General features: G+C 45.6%; 1 long non-coding RNA gene across 1 annotated transcript in view; it reads right to left on the reverse strand.

Annotated features, from left to right (window-relative positions):
- Positions 1-7: 7 nt before the first annotated feature.
- Positions 8-5,954, reverse strand: part of LOC109385352 (uncharacterized) — a 16,415-nt gene continuing 10,468 nt past the window's right edge. The window contains exon 3 of the long non-coding RNA XR_002124595.1: positions 8-808. This is a non-coding gene — a long non-coding RNA (uncharacterized LOC109385352). The remainder of the gene's footprint in view (positions 809-5,954) is intronic.

Raw genomic sequence — 5,954 nt, forward strand, 5'->3', positions numbered from 1 at the left:
AGAAAACACAACAAATAAAAAATATGTCTTTGTAATTAGCATGACAAGGTTATACATCAGTTTCCCCTTAATATTTCTCTTTGAGCAGGCTATTATGCTAGCCTACCCAAATATAAAGAGCCAGGCAAACTGAGATCCGTGAGGCCCGAACCATGGTATTCAGCTGGTCGGTCAACACCTCCATGTGAATTTAAGTCCCGCAGAGGGAAACTGTCCCTTACAAGGTCATCGCACATCCTGTGTATAAGCCTCTCTCCAAAGGCGGAAGGGATGCTCACGCCCTGTGCGCAATACCCACGTCCCTTGTCCCCTCTGCTGACTGAAGAGTGAAGGAGCTAGATGGCTTTACAAACGGGGACAGTCACCACCTTTCCCCTGGCGTAGCTGCTGAGCACCAGCCTGCTGGCAGAGCCGAACCTGTACAAGACACTGTACACACCCGGAAAGCACCCTCGGGCTTCTCGACTCAACAGCTTGTCTGTCAGTAGTTATCTCCCGTTCAGCAGGTCCGAAGAGGAGCCTCAGTCTCCCCACTCCTCCCCCGAACCTGCCGCACCCACGAGCTCCCTCATTTCAGTTTCGACAACTCCATCCTTGGCTCCTCTATGTCAGGCTTCAATAATTTACCCGGTAGCCCCGTGGACTCAACTGGCAAAACACACCCACACTCTGGCCACTTCCCACCAGCCCGAGTGCTCCTGCCCACTAGAGACACCATCGGCTGCTGGGAGCCACCGTCGCCTCCTGACAGTCCTCGCTGCTTCTACCTCTGCGTCGGTGCAGTCTCCACAGAGCGGAAGCAGGAACTCTTGAGAAAAGAAATCAGATCACGTCACTCCCTTAACCCAAACTTGCATCAGCTCCCCTTTTCACTCAGGTAGAGCTCAAGTCCGTACCTGCAGGCCCTTTGCGATCTGCCAAACCATCACCTTTTTCCATTTCTCGCCCTTCACCGCTCCTGTTCCAACAACTCTCACCCTCTCGCTTTCCTCAGAAATTCAGGCACACTTTCTCCCTCCTTAGGGACTTTTACTCTCCTATCTGCTGGAACCTTATTTCCTAAGATACCTGTTTGACCCACTCCTTTACCTCACCTGTTCAATAAACCCTGGTTGAGCCCCCTTATTAATGCTGCACTCTGCCCCCCAACAATCCCACCCAGACACCCCTCTGTACATCCAAGCTCTCTCACCCTCCTTATTATTTTTCTTATGTAGGGTAGAATATTTAGGTGTGTCTGTATCTATTAATGGGTTTATTTTGTGTATCGTGTATTGTCTGGCTCTCCCAGCTGGAGTGGTGACACTTTGACGGAACCTACCTGCCTGCGTATCTCTCATGATTCTTTTTTCGGTTAATATGTTAAATGCTTCCTTCTTCAAGAACTTTATAAACGTGACCTGTGTTCATAGCCACTGCATATGTGAATCTCATCAGATCGTCAATAATACTGCATCTCCTTGAAGCCAGGTACTCAGCTGCTAAGGGGCCCCCTGGAAAGTCTTAATCATGACCCCTCCCCTCGATGTCCTATATAGCCTTGCTTGTTTCTGTGCTTTATGGACACAAGGACAGAATATGTTTTGTCTGTTCCCTTAGCTCAAGCAGCTAGGCATGATTAAATGGTGGCCCTGTCATCATGATGATGGTGACATAAGCAGTCTGAAGTCTGACACCTGAGCTCCCAAAGGAATACTTGTGTTAGTGTGGCAGGTGATGGGGGGGTTGGAATGGGCAGGAGAGAATCAAAGAGAGGTGCGAGTGTGTGCGTGCGTGTGTGTGTGTGTGTGTGTGTGTGTGTGTGTGTGATGTCAGGTAACGAAAACAGTGCATTTACTGGCTCAGAGACTGAGGGGTATCACCTTTTTGTGCATGACACAGAACCAAAACACATAAATAGAGAACTTTCCCTAACACATCATGGTGAATTTGCCAAGGTACGTAGAGGTGTTCCTGCTAACTGAAATAAGCTATAACCTTGAAACCAGGGAAAAGGAGAGAGTTGTGGCTTATTTAGTTTAGAATGGGCATTCTAAGAAAGCAAGCCTACTAATAGTAAGTGATGGCTAGACAGCCAAGCTGGTAGCCTTTGGCAGAAGAGAGGGCACACCTGGATTTTCCGACCTCCTCTGCCTGTGTGGCACCAGAGGAAAGTGCCCTGAGGCTGGGTGCAGAGTCAGATGCTGGCAGCGTGCACAGAAGTCATTTCCTTCGGTGATGCTGGGGGAGTGTCCCCAGGCATGCAGAGCTCGGCATGGGCCTCCCTGGACCTTGAGTCCCTGCCTTTTCGTGTCCTGATCAGAGCACGTAAGCTCCCGCCAGCTGCTCTCCTGCTGTGCTGGTGTCCTGGGGCTGCAGTCACAAAGTGCCACGAACCACGGATATCTCATGGTCCTGGAGTCTGCATCCTAGAAAAGGGCTGTCATTCAACCAGGCTGGCACCCTGATCTTGGACGTCCAGTTTCCAAAACTGTGTGAAATTACTTTCTGTGGCTTATAAGCTACCCAGTCCATGGTATTTTGTGATAGCAGCCAGAACGGATAAAGACATACACCATCTTCCTACCTGAACTCCTGGTCCACTTCTAGCAAGGACGAGCACACCTCCTCTGAAGTCATTTCATGGGAACTCTGAGCAAGGAAGGTCTACATCAGAGTATGAACCTGGGGATGAAGGTCATCCTATAGAGTGTCCCAGGGGCAGATATGTTTATCCATGGTTGGGAAACCCTTCCATGAATGTGTGCAGCTTAGTGGAGCCAAGATCCGGGTTAAGTGCAGCCCTCTTCAGAAGGGCAGTTTCTTCTCTATGGCAGAAGCCTGCCTTCAGCCCCCAGAGAACTGGTCAGAGACCCTGACAGACCAGAGTCAGGCACTCTGGCTCTGATAATACGCAGAGTAGGAGACTGTCTACATGGCACGATTGGAGGAACATGGCCTGGAACGTCCAGCCACAGGTAACTTATCTGCTGACGTCCTCCGTGGTTGATACACCCACCTTAAGGATGACTTTGAGTTGGGGACTGAAGCCTCCAGCCAATTGGCAAGCATATTATTTGGAAGGAATTAATATTATAAACCATTATTAATCATCAGTTCCTTAGAACAAATGAGTTTATTATGCTTGTTCATCAGTCAATTGTGAAAGATTGAAAGAATAAATTTAAAAAACCTATAAGGGTCAGTGAAGGCTATTAGCTATGATAGACCGTTGTGCTATCTTCATAAGGAAATAGGAACACTGGTATTTACCGTACGTATTACAGTGAGCTTGGAGACAGGCTTCAACATCCTTCGATGTAATGGGCTTAAGCAGGAAGTTTCATGCTCCAGCTTTAAAAGGGTTGGGCTTAGGATGTCAGTTGTCTGTGTCCCTGTGAGCAGCCTGAAGGTGACTGGACAAGCTATTTGNATCCATGATAGGGAATCAAGTTACCGAGGAAATCTTAACTTTCTTCTTTAACCTTCGTTAAACTTCACAATTGCCTCTTTTGTGTACTTGACGGGAGCCATGGATTAGGCCCATTTCTGGTTACAGACTAAAGACATTTGGGAAGAGACAGATGGTCTCTCCTGGTCTTCCTCTGGCCACTGACTAGCTGTCCATCATCGGAACAAGCCTCAGGTGCCTCAACCATAAAACAAATGGATCGGAATAGATGGCGCTTAAGTTCTGTGTAAGCTCAAAAGTTCTATGAAGCCGTTTCTATTCTTGTTCACATTTTTTTTAGTCTTGAAAGGGAATTGGAGACAGATATGAATACCTTTATATATCTTATCTCTTAGTGTTTGTGAGTAGGGCAATAGTGTGAATATGTACGATAATCAAACTTCACAGACACTAGATTTAAACACACATATGGCGCTCATGCTAAATAGCACATAATGCATTTCCGTCTATGCCAGGGTACTAAACTAACTATCCAGAACACCCTTACGTGCCAACATAGTGAGTCAAGCCTAATTTTTTAACTTAAAACATTTTTTTTTAATTCCTTCTTCACTTATCCTTGAAAGATGCTCTGATTTAATCCATAATTTGGGAAAAGGTGAAAACTGCCTAAAAGCTTTACTCAAGGAAAAAAAAAAACAGCACTCAAATATTTTAAACTAAAATGTATTAATATTGAAAATTGCTAATAATGGTAATTTCTTGAAGTGTTCTATTGGAATAGAAAACAAGCAGTTATTGATGGCTTTAAAATGACATTGTGTTTCAAGAGCATATCTGATTTTTATCACTACAAATTTCATTGCAGGAAGTAAGAGTTAGGATGATGTACTTTGTTTGCTGAAACCTGGTAATAATGCCAGGACCCCCTTAGGCCAGCAAATGGCTTGTAGTCAAGTATAAGCCAGGCCCCGATCTATGATCTAGGTTGGTCGGTCTTCTCCTTTATGAGTATTCAGATGTTACCTGGGGGCCAAACCATCTACAACCGTTCACCTGTATGCTCCTTGGTCCTGCTACTGGATGACTTCAGCTCAGCTGATCAGACCAACCGTCTCCCACACAACCCACTGAAGTGGTCAAAATAAACGACTAACCCGCGACCCTGTCCTATGATCAGGAATGTGGTGCCTGGTCAATAACTTGGTGTTACGTTCATCTTATAAAGGGGAATGCCATGATTCCCCCGCCAATTTTCTAGGCTGTTCCTCTGCTTCAAACAAAGATGTAATTACTTATTTCCTTCTCTGAATGTCAACCCAAACTTTAAAGCAGTTTTCCTTGAGTAACATGAACGTACGTGGACACATATGGACTGAAACACACGTGTACTCTCTCTATGAGAAAAGAGAACAAATTCTTTGTGAGGGACCCGTGGTGGAAAGCCACCAAGTAGCATGTACCCGACGTGTATACAGGCAGCCCTAAGATTGCCAGTGGCTGGCAGAAGGTCAAGGGAAAATTCCTGCCTGGAAGAGAGAATGCCTTGTGCAGACATCAAAGTGTTGCTTCTGAGAGGGGCAGTTTTTATGTTGTGTTGGCAGGAATGGCTGCTCATTCAGATCGTCCAGAGGCCCCACAAAAGGCTTGGCATGTTCTGAACTTGGCGGGCGCTGCTTTGGGCTGTGGCATTTATTCCCTTCCAACCCTTTAAACTGACGTGACGCCTCTCTGTCTCCTGTCTCAGACTGACCGCTTGGGGTGGTCGCTTTCAGGCCACTGGGACAGGAGCAGGCTGCAGTGGTTCTGTGTTTTGGGGGGCAGGGCAGCAATCTGGGGCTGATGCACAGTGGAGACCAAGACAGAAGGCTGCCTCTAGCTGAGAAGTTCCTCTAGCACTCAATAGCTGTGTTCAGTGGTCTCTCAAATGGAGTGCCTGTACTCCAGGGGTAAAGATGACCCACTGTGGTGCAGGATGAAATTATTAGGATGCTTTTACATTAATTTACATTTAACATCTGTTTTGTGTCTATTTTATGATATGTAATCTATTAGTATAATTGCGCATGTACTATAAGGAAACACATACATTTATTGGCCGAACAACCGCAAACGTTTTTATGAGTAGGGATACATAGTCAAATAAGTTTGCAGGCCACTGGGGTTGCTGCTCAGGCTAACGTATGCATTTCTTGAAGAGGGTCTTTCTTTGCCTACGAAAGCAGTCCTGGATGGCAAAGTCCTGTTTTTTTGTCACTTTTTTTTTAATTGTTATTAGTCGTCTCTTTGCAAAAATACCCCCAAACCTGTAAGTATTCTATCATCTGTCACTGCTTTTCTGGGGGTTAGCTCTTCAAATATTTAATTTGTAAAAATATAGAGGAAGGTACAACTTATCTGAGGCGCTTAACAGATTTCAGTGACATGAGACATTTGTGGAGGAGGGAAGAGTGACTGGGTATTGCAAGATGCAGCATTTCCTGGGCTATTTTAAGGGGTTTTCTTTTATTTATATGTGCTGTAAATATAAAATCAAGAATGAAATGAGAATGTGTGAATATTT

Source organism: Hipposideros armiger, unplaced genomic scaffold (genome assembly GCF_001890085.2).
Source record: "Hipposideros armiger isolate ML-2016 unplaced genomic scaffold, ASM189008v1 scaffold_6, whole genome shotgun sequence".
In the NCBI taxonomy this organism is placed as follows: domain Eukaryota; kingdom Metazoa; phylum Chordata; class Mammalia; order Chiroptera; family Hipposideridae; genus Hipposideros; species Hipposideros armiger.